Source organism: Hypomesus nipponensis, chromosome 22 (genome assembly GCF_054491055.1).
Source record: "Hypomesus nipponensis isolate SF chromosome 22, ASM5449105v1, whole genome shotgun sequence".
Classification (NCBI taxonomy): domain Eukaryota; kingdom Metazoa; phylum Chordata; class Actinopteri; order Osmeriformes; family Osmeridae; genus Hypomesus; species Hypomesus nipponensis.
The window spans coordinates 2898670-2915791 of record NC_140382.1 but is presented as its reverse complement, the minus strand read 5'-3'; the positions used below and the strand labels follow the sequence as shown (position 1 = coordinate 2915791).

The following is a 17122-nucleotide window of genomic DNA, read 5'->3' as shown; positions in this document are numbered from 1 at the left end:
TGCAGGACTAGTTAATGCTTAACAGCATTCTCACAACTAGAACATGCATTTCCTGATGAAAATGTGTTGGAATGCTGAAATCTGAAATTCATTCTTTTAAATGGCTGAAAATACAGAAATGAGAAAATACCCTCAAGCTGAAATTAATTTAACAAATATATGACTTACACAAAAGAGGGAGTGTGGAAGCTGAACTGCATCATCTAACGAAGCTCAGTGCTTAAAAACTATGCGGGAGAATACGTTTGAACGTTGTGAAGCAATCGAAGAAATAGTTGAATTTCAAGAGGCAGTGTGGAAGCTGAACTGCATCAACAAAGCTAAGAGCTTAAATAGCCTACATGCAGGAGAAGCTGAAAGTTGAACTGTTAAACAGAAGAAGAAGTAGGCTATAGTTGTAACAAGAATATTATAGTTTTAACAGCTGAAATTATAGTTGGGATAGTAATATCAGTAGCAGATGTAGCCTATCATTGAGTGCGTTTACTCGGCTTTCTTAGTAGGATTCAATGTTTTGTTTGAATGAAACATACAGTAGTGGGGCTGATAGGAAGACACGGCGACACTTTGTTGCAGAAGGATGATGGTGCAAGTTGTCTGTGGAGCACACAATCATGTAGTTAGACGTGTTTGAGTAATCGCATAACTAATTACACATGTAAACAGAGTAATCGTATTATTGGCATAAACCAACAATTGCTATCGGGTTTCTCATGGTCAAGTTAACGCAGTCAGTGGCGTAGTAGAACAAAACTGTACCATTAGCAAAGTTGTTAGTAAAAGAGATATTAGCAGCACTGCAGAATAGTAGTTGTAGTGTGGCATAAGATATAGCAGTATCGGTAGTGGTAGTAGTTGTGTTGTGGTGCTCTTAAGGTGATCATACACGGGGCAACTTTTTGAGCAATGTTGCCGGGCAATGTTGCCGTCAACGGGCAACCAGATGAGACACGGCAACTCATTAGGGCAACTGACAGTTGGCAGCAGCCAATCAGAGGAGCAAATGTATTGCCATGGAGACACACCACAAAGATGGATGCTGAAACTTTTGCAGCTGTCACTGTTGTCTTGGCTTCTTCAACAATAATTTTACTTTAGTAAGTATCACTTATAACACAAAACTTTTGCCATTTTATTACATAAATTAATTCATATTACAAATACATACATACCATCTTTCCTTTTTTCTTTTGCTTAAATGTCGTGTGTGTGTGTGTATATATAGCATATATTGGGTAACCTTTCAATTTAATTCATCTCAGCAAAATAGAAAAAACGACATGGACCAGAAGATGGCTGCTCAGGAGGAAGAGGGGGTGTTACAGCCAACTACTGAGGGAGCTGGCTAACGAAGATGCTCCTGGTTACAGAAACTGGTTAAGAATGGCGCCAAACACATTTAATAGTCTGGTGAGCCTGGTGGAACCATCATTAAGAAGGCAAGACACAGTAATGAGGGAGGCAATACCTGTTGGGGAGAGACTGGCAATAACATTGAGGTACTTGGCCACAGGACAGACCTTCTCCTCTCTGGAATACACATTCCTGGTTAGTAGGCACAGCATTTTCAGGATAGTAGTCGAGACCTGTGAGACTCTTTACAAGGCATTACAACAGGATTACCTCAAAGTGCCATCCACAGAAGAGGAGTGGAAACACATTTCCACCAGATTTGAGGAGAGGTGGAACTTTTCGCATTGCACTGGGGCCTTAGATGGCAAGCATGTCAACATCCTTCCGCCACCTAATTCAGGGTCTCATTACTATAACTACAAAGGTTTTAATTCAATAGTTCTCATGGCTCTAGTAGATGCAGACCTGAAATGTATTTATATTGATGTAGGGACAAATGGCAGAGTTAGCGACGGGGGAGTTTGGGCCAAGTGTGGGCTGAGCCGGGCATTGGAAGACAACACACTGAACATACCACCACCAGAAGACCTGCCTGGCCATCAAACCCCTGTTCCTTATGTTGTCGTGGCTGATGAGGCTTTTGGTTTGAAGCCATGGATGATGAGACCATACCCAAGGACACAACTGGATAACAACAAGTAAAACTTTAACTACAGGCTCTCTCGTGCACGTCGTTGTGTTAAGAATGTTTTTGGAATCTTGGCAAACAGATTAAGAGTTTTTTGCAAAGCAATTGCACTGGGGCCCGTTCGTCGTAAGAGTTGAAGCTAAGCTAATCCATTGTCCCTTTAGCCCGTTAACATTAGCGAGCTAACTGAGAACCGCAAAAATCGGTTCGTCGACGGCTGATCCGCATCCAAATCATGTGGTTAATTTCAATCAGGCTAAACTTATCAGGGCAAGTGCACGAGCACGTCATACTTCAAAAGGCAGGAAAGGTCGATCACCAAAACCGTGATTTTCTAACGGTATGATGGCGGAAAAGACGAAAGAGAGAGCGGTGATATTCTCGCCATCTGAGCAAACTATTATAATGAGTCTCTACGAAGACGCATAAGCATATTATCATGGCTAAGTCAAACACCGCCACCGCTGCCAGAGCAAGACAGGCATCTTGGCAAAAAAATTGCCGATAAACTAAATGCGTATTTTGGTAAAATGGCTCATCTTTAGTGCCTTATTACCCCGATCAATCAGATCACATTTCTTTAAATGTGCCTGCTGGCAGTAGGCTTAATGGAAATGAATCATCGAATGAGATCTTGCTTGCGAAAATTATGATATCAACTTTTTCAGAATAAGTATAAAAACAAGGCCAAAGAGTATAATTGATACGAATTCATAGACACTTATGAGGATATATGTAGGCCTACTGAAAGCGCATGTACTAGGGTGATATCAGGTAAAATGGGCCACTTTTTGGTAAATCGTTTGGGACAATAATACAATACCATATATGCCTTTTGCATGTATTTTTATGATTACTAATGACTGTTTTTGATCCTTTTTTTTAAATGATGTAATAAAATATAATTATTTAGGCCCTACAGTTCTTGAAACATCAGCTGTGCCAACTTTTTTGGCACAAGCATTTTCAGGTAAAATGGACCAGCTGTTCAGGTAAAATGGGCCAGTGAAACTGCAAAGGGAAATAGTAATTTATCATCAAATTTACTTTTAAAACACAGTTGCTTATACAGCCACAAAACATTAAAACTGCATTAAACAAACATATTCATATTTGCCATAATTAAAAAAATGATCCTGAAGCCCAGACTCGTCAATGTTCCATATACATGTGACGGTGTGCCCTTCAATACCCAGCTCAACCAAAAGGCTCTCATACTGGTTAAACCACTGGCTAACCACCTCTTTGTTGAGTCCAGCAGCCCGTGCTGCAGACAGGACCTCTGGCTTGCGCATCCCAAGCTCTGGGTTGTGCTTTAGAAAGTTCTTAAACCAGTAATATCCGGCTCTCCCTGCTGTCTTGAAAAAAACAGATATGTTGTTCTTGGCTGCAAAATCAAAGGCCACTTGCTGGACATCACGTTTTGTGAAGGGAAACCCCCTCTGCGCCAATGTGTTGAGGGTGGCAGCAAGCTCCCTTTCTGCCTCCTGTGGAAGGTAGGGCTTCTGCCCTGACACATGTTCACTGCCAGTCACCTTTCCACTGATGCGTCTTTGCAGTGTTGATTGCGGCACACCCCATGCTCTTGATAAGAGGTGCACACTCACTGTAATTCCTTTCTTCTCTCCCTCCATGTATTAATCTAAGGCCCCCTTCATCCTCTCCTCTTTCCACAGATTGTAATTGTTTGGCCTTCCTTTCCATCCCTGTTTTATCATTGTATCCTTTCCTCTCTGGTCCTTGCTCCTACTCTCTTTTCTCTCTCTTTCCTTCTCCCTTTCTCCTCTCCTCTCGCTTCCTTCTCCTTCGCCATACTCACTGTACATAAAATATCTACTACCATTATTACTGTTGGGGGATTCATGGTGTGACACACACACACACCCTCACACACACACACTCCAACACGTGTATGTGTGTTTGTGAGTGACACAGATGATGGCCCATTTTATCTGAAACCATGTTGCCCATTTTACCTCAGTGGGTTAAGGTAAATTGGACCACCAAGAAAAACATAACTTTTTCAAAAAATATGTTCATATACCAAACTAACAACATTATTTGTGATTGATGCCATCAAGACAGATATGCAGTTTTTTATGTGCATGTAAATAAAAAAAAAAGATTTATCATCCTTATAATAGTGTAATTAGATTTGGTGTGCCAGGCTACTTACCATGCAGCTTTCTGGTGCAGTATTGTTTGAATTATTGGCCCGCCCACCATAGCAACCATAAAGCAATCAAATCCCCTGTTACTTGTCAGGGCTGGGATCCCCAAACCTTAAATGGCCCATTTTATCTGATATCACCCTATATATGTGTATATGCATGTAGGCCTATGTGTAAATCCCTCTTTGATTTAATTGACTGGGGCATGGCCAGGAATATGATCAATTGATTGATCAGCTGGTGAAGCGCCAAGTACACTTTTCTTACACCAACGCATGCTGTGGCTTTGCCAATGTTTTCTGCATCGCCTATACTGTATGAAAATGTAGCCTACCTGACGCGAAAAACCTGAAGGCTATGCAGAGAGTCTGAAGCACAGTAAAAGTTTCAAGTAGCTTTATTGTCCATTTCTTCACGTCAAGACATAAAAAGGAATCTATATGACGTTTCCCACTCTACCACAGTGAAACATAAAAAGCACAGGCACAACAGATAAGACATTTCTTAGAACATAGCGTTACATATTCACATACAGCAGCATAAGCTCATAAAGCATAGCTTGCTGCGGCGTGTGATATTTGCAATGTACGGCCCGAGAAGGTCTTGCAAATAAATGAGTCCTTGTCAGCTGAATCGATATCGCTCAAACAAGAACTCATCCATGTGAAATAAAGGATCTTGGCGATCATGAAGAACTCTATTGGTATGGAAAGTTAATCGAACTATATCTCCTTGGTCAGCTGGGTCTCTCAAAAAGGGAGCTGCCAATTATTTTCCGGGGGTGTGGCAAGCTTATCCAGCTACACTTAAGTTAGCCTGCTCTCGAGCAGGTTAGTGCTAATTGATATGTTACTATGGTGATTTATCTAAACTTGCTTCCACGAACCAAAAATAGGGGCGTGTTTTATCTTAGCCTGAAAATTAGCTCGCTAAACTGCTTAGCGAGCTACGACGAATACCCCCCTGGAGCCTTCCAAGGCTGTAATAATAACAAAGGCAGCATGTGTTTCTTCACAATTACCTAAGAACTGAATCCCTCATCCGTTACACCTACACACCTTCCAGTCTGGTGGATCAGGAGGACACAGAAACAGGTCGACTTATTCACGGAGCTTGGAGGGAAGAACCAGAATGTATGCGCCCTATTGCAGCTTCCTCGGACAGAAATTCATCTTTGTAGGCAAAACAAGTGAGAGAGGAGTACTGCAGCTACTTCAACACAAACGGAGCAGTAAGCTGGAAAGAGAACGCATTGTCTTGAATACTTATTCTTCCTCCACACTTCCATAACCTCTACCCATCTGTTTAATTAATACAGTATGCAGGATACAAAAAGACGATAATGAATGAAATGCAACAAATACATTTTGTTTGTTTTTATTTTCAGTTCAGCCACCCTGGAAAATGCAAAATATAAAATACACAATTAAAGAAGTTAAATTACTATTAAATAAGTTAAATTACAGATTACTATACATACTAATATACATACTCCATTTGTTTAAAATTCAGAATACAAAAAGATAATAAATAAAATGTTACAATCAAATACATGTTTTGTTTTTCATTTTCAATTCAGCTACCCTGACAAATGCAAAATATAAAATATGCAAATAAGTTAAATTACTGTTGAATCAAATCACTATACATACTACTCCTCATCTTGGACAGAGTGAGCCAACTCGATTATCTGTCTTTTCAGCTTCTTCGCCTTGTTGTCTGGCAGACTATCTAGGCAACTTTCTAAGTACTGTAAAAAGCCAGTGTGCTGTGAGGAGGCCTTTCTTTTCAGAACACCCATAGCATACTGCAAGGCCTCTGTAGCTTTATCCATTTTTTTCTTTTTGGGCTCAGACACAGCATTGTGGCGTTGGGGTTGAGGTGGAGTTGTAGGAGTGTTTGTGGAAGGAAAAGGTAAGATGTTCTCTGGGAAAAGGAATGCTGAGGGAGCAGCCAAAACTGTTGACAAATTGTCACAACTTTCTTCAGGGGTGCAGGGGTCACGGAGAAAAGACAGGATGTAAAAATAATTCCACTAGGGGAGGTAAACCTCTTCAGTGCCGGCCCCCGATTTACTGCTCTTCAGAACCAGGCCATGCTCCTGGGAAAATACAGTGCAAAGATTTTTAAATTTCCTCTTGATATCTTCCTTTGAGAAAAAAAGAACATAATTATGCTGTCCTCGGTATGTCCAGTATATAACTTGACAGCCAGATAAACTCTTCCTAACATAAAGACTCCGAAGACAGTTAACTCCTTGTCCATGGGTTTATTTACGTTGCAAGGAAAGAGTGAAACTGAAACATACAAGGATACACAATTAGCATTCGTGCGTTCGTGTATGCCCTCGCTAGCAACGCAGATCGTAAACGCAGATAGTGACAGACTTATTACAACAAACTTAAGAAACGTAACGTTGTTACAAAATAAAGCTATACAACAGTTAATATTGTTAAAGCACCAATACATACCTAAGATGCCACAACAGACGCGAGACGAGTACAAAAAATGCAGGGCCAACATGTACATCAAAGAGCGCTGGGTTCTGCAGGGCCTTTTTTAAACTTACTAACCTACGTTACGCGATTATTTCCTGTCAATATCAAGTGACATACATTTCTCTCTCAGAACTTGAAAATCTTAAAGGAACCACGCCCAAATAAAGGCACAAAAGTTTAGTAAGAAAATAACCAAGTGCAATGCACTCAGTGGTAACAGAACAATAATATTGTAACATAAATAATCTATAGGTGATATCACATACTTTTTTTATTAGGATTCCTCCGTAAGGAGGAAACCTATTGTTATTGGTGGTTTTATTATTTGTAATTCTTGTACCATGGGAGTCAATGGCAGCCCCTAGACCCCATCGACAACTTTTGGTGAAATTTGGCACACTCATTAAGGACAGTTTCTTCTATACCTACACCAAGTTTCATGTCTCCCATTAGACCACTCTAGCGCCACCAATGGGTCAAAGTTGGACTTGTGTTTACACACGCAACTTTTGAACCGTATGACTCATTTTCAAAAATGAGGTACCATTGGATTCCCTGGATCAAGCCGAGTTCAACGCACACCATGGCGTTAATTTCCGGTTATATAGATTTCCCGCCATTTCCGGTTTTATCAAAAACCTTTGAAAGCCTACTCCTCCTACAATTTTTGTCATATCTTCTTCAAAATCACCAGAGATGATCTTCAGACCAAGCCTCACAAAAGTTATCGAAGGAATTTTGATCCTCATAACCGTCTGTCCGGTACAGCCAATCAAATTCATCAGAAAAACCGCCAAACAGGATGTGAAGTCATGTCTCAGCAAATCTTTGAGATATCAACACTAAACTTGGTCGATCGGAGGAAGACACTACAACATGTTACCATGTGCAAAAGCAAATTCATATCTCAAAAAATGATTGATATAAAGCAAATTGAACTTATCGCTAACGCTAAAATAATGCTTTACACATCAGCCAGTCAAAAACTGATACTCTGATTCAATCACAAGTTCATATGAAGACTCTTGAGAATGTTCATAACACAAATCTGTGAAAAAGTTGACTGTAAGATGAAAGGTCGATTTTTGGTGAATATTTGAAACATGCTTGCTTGGCTAATTTCTAGGCAAATTTCCAATGAATGTCTCCCCTGCTCCTCCCCGCGCGTGCTCCAAAATCTCACACACACTCAGCCTTCCCTTGACACACGCGCGGCCAAGACGCACACGCAACATTTCAGGAGAGTGTGGGCTGACCAAGCCCCCACTCATTCCTTGGTCTTTAGCAAAGGCCCATGTGGCTCTTGATGGTATTGCATTTCCGATTTTGTATGCGATGGTAAAAAGGTCTCAAATCCTGAAACATTGATAGTGTAGGCCGAGAAACACTTTAACAAAAGCCCATGTGGATCTTGTTGGTATTGCATTTCCGATTTTGTATGCAATGGTAAAAAGTTATAAAAATCCTGAAACATTGATAGTATAGACCAAGAGTAACTACCACACCACAAATGGCCCACCATTACCCATAGGTGGCGCTACAGGCCACGCCCAAAAGCACAAAGATACAAGGCTTTCTGGAATGGATAGGCTCACCAAGCCCCCTCCCTTCACTTATTGGCTTGAAAAAAAGGCCCATGTGGATCTTGATGGTATTGCATTTCCGATTTTGTATGCAATGGTAAAAAGGTCTCAAAATCCTGAAACATAGATAGTATAGGCAAATAAAAACTTTAACAAAAAGCCCATGTGGATCTTGTTGGTATTGCTTTTCCGATTTTGTATACAATGGTAAAAAGTTATAAAAATCCTTAAACATTGATATTATAGACCAAGAGTAACTACCACACCACAAATGGCCCACTATTACCCATAGGTCTTCCATTGACACACGCGCGGACTTGGAAAGACGAACACGCAACATTTCAGGAGAGTGTGGGCTTACCAAGCCTCCACTCATTCCTTGGTCTTTTGCAAAGGCCTTGTGGATCTTGATGGTATTGCATTTCAGATTTTGTTTGCCATGGTAAAAAGTTCTCCAAATCCTGAAACATTGATAGTAAAGGCCAAGAGTAACAACAGCACTTTAACAAAAGCCCATGTGGATCTTGTTGGTATTGCATTTCCGATTTTGTATGCAATGGTAAAAAGTTAAAAACATCCTGAAACATTGATAGTATAGGCCAAGAGTAACTACCACACCACAAATGGCCCACCATTACCAATAGGTGTCGCTACAGGCCATGCCCTAAAGCACAAAGCACTTCACTTCTTGTGAAGATTAAAGCACTTCACTTCTTGGCTTGAAATAAAGGCCCTTGTGGATCTTGATGTTATTGCATTTCAGATTTGGTATCCCATTGGACATTCTGCAGCATTGATTTTTCTATACAGTTACAATTTGTCAAGAATAAACATTTTTCAATGGTTCGCAATGCTTTACACGTAAGCCAGTCAAACAAGTTCATATGAAGACTCTTGAGAATGTTTAGTACACAAATCTGAGAAAAAGTTGACTAAGATGAAAGGTCGATTTTTGGTGAATCTTTGAAACATGCATGCTTGGCTAATTTCTAGGGAAATTTACAATGAAATGTGTCCCCTGCTCCTCCCCGCGCATGCTCCAAATTCTCACACACTCATTCTTCCCTTGACACGCGCGGGCTTGGCAAGACACACACGCAACATATCAGGACTGTGTGGGCTGACCAAGCCCCCACTCATTCCTTGAATATCAGCATAGGCCCTTGAGGACCTTGGTGTCATTGCATTTCCTACTTTGTATGCAATAGTAAAAAGGTCTCCAAATCCTGACACATTGACAGTACAGGCCAAGAGTAACTACCACACTTTACCCAAAGCCCATGTGGATCCTGTTGGTATTGCATTTCCGATTTTATATGCAATGGTAAAAAGTTTTTAAAATCCTGAAACATTAATAGTATAGGCCAAGAGTAACTACCACACCACAAATGGCCCACCATTACCCATAGGTGGCGCTACAGGCCACGCCTTAATGCATAAAGATACAAGGCTTTCTGGAATGGATAAGCTCACCAAGCCCCCTTCCTTCACTTACTGGCTTGAAATAAAGGCCCTTGTGGATCTTGATGGTATTGCATTTCAGATTTGGTATGCCATTGGTAATTCTGCAGCATAAATTTTTCTATACAGTTACAATTTGTCAAAAATAAACATTTTTCAATGGTTCGCAGTGTTCGGAGGAATCCGCCATTACTGCTTGCAGTTATATTTAGGATTCCTCCGTAAGGAGGAAACCTATTGTTATTGGTGGTTTTATTATTTGTAATTCTTGTACCATGGGAGTCAATGGCAGCCCCTAGACCCCATCGACAACTTTTTGTGAAATTTGGCACACTCATTAAGGACAGTTTCTTCTATACCTACACCAAGTCTCATGTCTCCCATTAGACCACTCTAGCGCCACCAATGGGTCAAAGTTGGACTTGTGTTTACACACGCAACTTTTGAACCGTATGACTCATTTTCAAAAATGAGGTACCATTGGATTCCCTGGATCAAGCCGAGTTCAACGCACACCATGGCGTTAATTTCCGGTTATATAGATTTCCCGCCATTTCCGGTTTTATCAAAAACCTTTGAAAGCCTACTCCTCCTACAATTTTTGTCATATCTTCTTCAAAATCACCAGAGATGATCTTCAGACCAAGCCTCACAAAAGTTATCGAAAATAATTTTGATCCTCACAACCGTTTGTCCGGTACAGCCAATCAAATTCATCAGAAAAGCCGCCAAACAGGATGTGAAGTCATGTCTCAGCAAATCTTTGAGATATCAACACTAAACTTGGTATATCGATGGAAGACACTACAACATGTTACCATGTGCAAAGGCAAATTCATATCTCTAAAAATGATTGATGTAAAGCAAATTGAACTTATCGCTACCGCTAAAATAATGCTTTACACATCAGCCAGTCAAAAAGTGATACTCTGATTCAATCACAAGTTCATATGAAGACTCTTGAGAATGTTTATAACACAAATCTGGGAAAAAGTTGACTGTAAGATGAAAGGTCGATTTTTGGTGAATATTTAAAACATGCTAGCTTGGCTAATTTCTAGGCAAATTTCCAATGAATGTCTCCCCTGCTCCTCCCCGCGCGTGGTCCAAATTCTCACACACACTCAGCCTTCCCTTGACACACGCGCGGCCAAGACGCACACGCAACATTTCAGGAGAGTGTGGGCTGACCAAGCCCCCACTCATTCCTTGGTCTTTAGCAAAGGCCCATGTGGCTCTTGATGGTATTGCATTTCCGATTTTGTATGCAATGGTAAAAAGGTCTCAAATCCTGAAACATTGATAGTGTAGGCCGAGAAACACTTTAACAAAAGCCCATGTGGATCTTGTTGGTATTGCATTTCCGATTTTGTATGCAATGGTAAAAAGTTATAAAAATCCTGAAACATTGATAGTATAGACCAAGAGTAACTACCACACCACAAATGGCCCACCATTACCCATAGGTGGCGCTACAGGCCACGCCCAAAAGCACAAAGATACAAGGCTTTCTGGAATGGATAGGCTCACCAAGCCCCCTCCCTTCACTTATTGGCTTGAAAAAAAGGCCCATGTGGATCTTGATGGTATTGCATTTCCGATTTTGTATGCAATGGTAAAAAGGTCTCAAAATCCTGAAACATAGATAGTATAGGCAAAGAAACACTTTAACAAAAAGCCCATGTGGATCTTGTTGGTATTGCTTTTCCGATTTTGTATACAATGGTAAAAAGTTATTAAAATCCTGAAACATTGATAGTATAGACCAAGAGTAACTACCACACCACAAATGGCCCACTATTACCCATAGGTCTTCCCTTGACACACGCGCGGGCTTGGCAAGACGCACACGCAACATTTCAGGAGAGTGTGGGCTTACCAAGCCCCCACTCATTCCTTGGTCTTTTGCAAAGGCCTTGTGGATCTTGATGGTATTGCATTTCAGATGTTTGCCATGGTAAAAAGTTCTCCAAATCCTGAAACATTGATAGTAAAGGCCAACAGTAACAACAACACTTTAACAAAAGCCCATGTGGATCTTGTTGGTATTGCATTTCCGATTTTGTACGCAATGGTAAAAAGTTAAAAACATCCTGAAACATTGATAGTATAGGCCAAGAGTAACTACCACACCACAAATGGCCCACCATTACCCATAGGTGGCGCTACAGGCCACGCCCTAAAGCACAAAGCACTTCACTTCTTGTGAAGATTAAAGCGCTTCACTTCTTGGCTTGAAATAAAGGCCCTTGTGGATCTTGATGTTATTGCATTTCAGATTTGGTATCCCATTGGAAATTCTGCAGCATTTATTTTTTTATTCAGTTACAATTTGTCAAGAATATACATTTTTCAATGGTTCGCAATGCTTTACACGTAAGCCAGTCAAACAAGTTCATATGAAGACTCTTGAGAATGTTTAGTACACAAATCTGAGAAAAAGTTGACTCTAAGATAAAAGGTAGATTTTTGGTGAATCTTTGAAACATGCATGCTTGGCTAATTTCTAAGGAAATTTACAATGAAATGTGTCCCCTGCTCCTCCCCGCGCATGCTCCAAATTCTCACACACTCATTCTTCCCTTGACACGCGCGGGCTTGGCAAGACACACACGTAACATATCAGGACTGTGTGGGCTTACCAAGCCCACACTCATTCCTTGAATATCAGCATAGGCCCTTGAGGACCTTGGTGTCATTGCATTTCCTACTTTGTATGCAATAGTAAAAAGGTCTCTAAATCCTGACACATTGACAGTACAGGCCAAGAGTAACTACCACACTTTACCCAAAGCCCATGTGGATCCTGTTGGTATTGCATTTCCGATTTTATATGCAATGGTAAAAAGTTTTTAAAATCCTGAAATATTAATAGTATAGGCCAAGAGTAACTACCACACCACAAATGGCCCACCATTACCCATAGGTGGCGCTACAGGCCACGCCTTAATGCATAAAGATATAAGGCTTTCTGGAATGGATAAGCTCACCAAGCCCCCTTCCTACACTTACTGGCTTGAAATAAAGGCCCTTGTGGATCTTGATGGTATTGCATTTCAGATTTGGTATGCAATTCTGCAGCATACATTTTTCTATACAGTTAAAATTAGTCAAGAATAAACATTTTTCAATGGTTCGCAGTGTTTGGAGGAATCCGCCATTACTGCTTGCAGTTATATTTAACTATGCGTTTACACACAGTTTATATTATGAAGCAATGTGGAATTAACTGTAGAAATTACAGTCATGGACACAAGTTAAGACTGCCCTTGAGAAAATGTACTTTTTTTCCTTCTGAGCATAGTGATAGATCAGAAATTATTTTGATCTGTTCTTAAACCTTTGTCCATGACTGTTACGCAGTAAGAACCATGTTGTTGATAATAACTAACTTACTAACAATGGCAATAGCCATTAGAACTTGAAAAAATATGCAAAAACAATTTTCACAGGATGTACCGGTTATAACTTGTGCCTCATCGGACAGTTGCTGACAGAGCGTCTAAAAGTCCCTTGTTTTAAGATCCTGGTGTTTATATAGCTTTGCCTTTGGGTTCCACAAGTAGTCGTGCTCTGTATACAAGGATTCAATAAGAGACGGTGATGTTAAACACTGCTCCAACTTGAAAACAAAACAAAAAAACTATCGATGAGCGGCCCTTCATTTATTACAAGTCAGTGGTTCTCAAACGTTTTAGAGTGGCGTACCCCCGAGGCATTTAACATCATTCTGCATAGCCCCTTCATACACTACACGGTCTGTGTTTATACTTGTTCTTCATGCTAGTAAGTGCTAAATCTCCACTTTTACAAAGGTACATTGTCGAGAACAGCAGCAATATATAATGTGTGCAATTTTCGTTTGCTTTTGACTCTGCTTTAATTGGATGACATGTATTTACGGCATTTAACCTGCTAAAAATGCATGTTATGGGGTCAAATTAAATAAACGGCCAATTTTGTTTGCGTACCTTCTCCGTTATGGAAGCAAATCGTGACCAAAATTCAAATGAAAATGCATTTCCAGAAATGCTTTTTCATTTTAAGAATGTGGCTGCATTATTTGACTCATAAATAAAATGAGTAATCAATCATCCTGTTTGCATTTTAATTTTCTTCTTTAAGACTGCTCATTCTTTCACTTAATTAAAATGAAAACGAAAAAGACATTTGAAATTTAATTTTCAAAATATGCCCCAGCAAATAGATACCACAATTCTATTTGAAATGTAAAATTCGAAAATGAAAACGCATTTCCAGAAATGCGTTTTCATTTTAAGAACGTGGCTGCAAAATCGTGACCACAATTCAAATTCAAATGCATTTCCAGAAATGCATTTTCGTTTTCGTGTTCTGCCCGCAAAGAACTGCCCATAATTTGAAAACGAAAATGCATTCTGAGCGGCGCAGCAGAGTGACGTCAGTAGCCTGCTAAACGAAGCTACCCATCTTGTTCGGTAGGGGGCGGTGTGCACATACGCATTGCATTACATGACCAAATTTGCCTAGAAATTGACTGAATTGCCGGGTATTTAGAGGACGCATCACAGATCATGGCGCTCCCTCAAATTGTGCATACACTGATAGAATTAGCTGAGCTAGTAGAAACTAATAATATATCTGAGTCTGATGCCCGTGACCGAGTAGAACAAACTGAGTTGCTAGTTGCTTGAGGAAGACCCAGATCATCTGGGATAGCACACATACTTCTTGCCGACGTCGGCCCGATGTGTATAAGATACGTCGGCAAGATGTAGTATGGAGATAGTTGGTATTTGATCGAAACTGACTTCCAGATGATGTGTGGACGATGAATCAAATCACACCCGGCCGCACTACAGATATATTCTGATAGATAACTCCTTATATGCTGTTAAATAGGCTATGTCCGATCTCTCAGAAAGCAAATATTTCACAAACCATAACCGATATGAAATGTCACTTAGCAAATGAACATAGGCTGAACATTGACTTTGATAGGAATAAGGAGACAATGAAAAATATGCTTGACCATCCAAAATTGGCTATTAGCAATACAGTACTTGATTCAACCTGGATTTTCTGTGTGGGTATTATAATTAAGAGACACAATTGAAGTTCATGATTTTATATCAGGCTGGATGTTGATGGCATCAAGCTCTTAAAAGAACTCCAACACAGAAAAGAAAACAACGAAACATAAATATATAGGCTATAGCTTTGCCAGTTGTTCCACGTCTTCCATCGGTCTCCGCCGCCCTCCGAGTCTGTCTCGACTCACTTGGTAACAGTAACTGCCGATTTTGGCAAAGGAGAAGACACAAGTGTTTACAAGTTTCATAAGCACTTGCTCAATACTGTTCCTCCAATGAGCAACTGAGCTTGTGTTCTGAGGTAAAGTTCGGTCGTTCTGAAATCGTCTGCTTTTCCATGTGAAAGCAAGCTGTTTCACCTTTGGCCTATTTCAGACAAAATCTGAATTTCCGCAATCTGAATCTGAATTTCAGCAATCTGAATTCCAAGAATCTGAATTTCAAGAATCTGAATTTCAAGAATCTGAATTTCAAGAATCTGAATTTCAAGAATCTGAATTTCAAGAATCTGAATTTCAAGAATATACACAAATATTTCTTAACTTTCATATTCAAATTCAGATACCTTTGTCAGCTTTAGCTCCATACACTTTGTACATCTTTACTGTATCTGAATTTTACATTTCAAATCGAATTTTGGTATCTATTTGCTGGGGCATATTTTGAAAATTAAATTTCAAATGTCTTTTTCGTTTTCATTTTAATTAAGTGAAAGAATGAGTAGTCTTAAAGAAGAAAATTAAAATGCAAATAGAATGATTGATTACTCATTTTATTTATGAGTCAAATAATGCAGCCACATTCTTAAAATGAAAAAGTATTTCTGGAAATGCATTTTCATTTGAATTTTGGTCACAATTTGCTTCCATACTCCGTCGCCTCAATTTGAGAACCACTGTGTAAAGTGAATTGCCGAAACACAAGTCAGGGTATCTAGCTACTGTAATTAACTTTCAGGAAGGCTAACTAGCTAGCTATATCCCATAGAAAGTCTATGGAGCGGTGGCTAATGGCAGTTATCAAAACTAAAGTTAAATATTCAATGTATAAATTACAGCCTGGACACATTAAATGTGACATCTATTGCTATTTTAAGCATTTAATTAAGAAAATGTTCTGTTATGGGTTTACAAATGACAACTTACCAGCATAAAAAGATATTAGTTGACACTCCTTTTCTTCGCTCCACTGCCGCTGAGAGGCCGCCATCTTGTTTGAACATTTTCTGAAATCTCCAAGTCGTTCACGTGATCGGCGGCTAGCATTCTGATTGGAGGATCTCAAAAAGTTGCCCTCGACCGTTCTAAAGTATCCTGATAAAAATATGTTACCCATTCTCAATGAGAAAGTGCCCAAGCAACATCGCCCGGCAACATTGCTCAAAACGTTGCCCCGTGTATCATCACCTTTAGTCTTTTAATGAGACGAGTTGACTGAATTGCTTGTCTTGTGTCTCCACTAATCAGCTAATACCAATCACCTGTGTAAGAGACTGGCGCTTGTTTGTGTGGTTGCCACGGTGATGGTGCAGCTATGGCTGCTAATGCGCTGAGGGCAGAGAATACCAGAAATTCAGCAAGAATCCACACCTCAAACAAGTTAACCTAGACGCAAAACTATACGTCCAATCCCAAAAATAATTTTGGATAGATATTATATATATAAAGATATTTTCCGAGACCCAAGACTCTGCCGAAACCAGAGATGTCCTTTATATGTCTGTGCGGTGAGAAATACGACTCCACCGGTATGGAGGACCAAACCTGCCATATTTAAAAATGAATGAATTAATAAATGTCCACATCCATGCATTTAGACATAAATAAATGAATACATGTACTAATTAATGCACAATTGTCAATCAATATTACCTTATAATTTACATGTATTTATGTATTTATTTGTGTATTCATTTATGTATTCATTTATTCATTCACGTATTCATTCATTTATTCATTCATGTGTTCATTCATTTATTCATTCATTTATTCATTCATTTATTCATTCATTTATTCATTCATGTGTTCATTCATGTGTTCATTCATTTATTCATTCATTCATTCATTCCTGTATTTCTTCTTCTCAATATGTTAATGAGATGTGTCAATCAAAATAGGTAGGCGGTATTTGACACACCATTGGCTAATCGTTTTCCATGCTTTGTATTCGATTATGTAGCCTTACATCCATCCTTGCTGTCATGGACAACATAGCCTACATGGACAGGCTGGCCGACCTTGTTGAAAATAAAGATTTAATTCACCATATATGATATTTGGATAAACAAACATGTTAT

At 39.6% G+C, this 17122-nt stretch overlaps 1 long non-coding RNA gene across 1 annotated transcript; it reads right to left on the bottom strand.

The window, feature by feature from the left end:
* Window positions 1-5573: 5573 nt before the first annotated feature.
* LOC146235993 (uncharacterized) lies at window positions 5574-6981 on the bottom strand. The gene is made up of 2 exons (XR_014740972.1): window positions 6684-6981; window positions 5574-6509 (listed from the first exon to the last, which is right to left on the bottom strand). It is a non-coding gene; the product is annotated as an uncharacterized LOC146235993 (long non-coding RNA).
* Between the last annotated feature and the right edge of the window lie 10141 nt (window positions 6982-17122).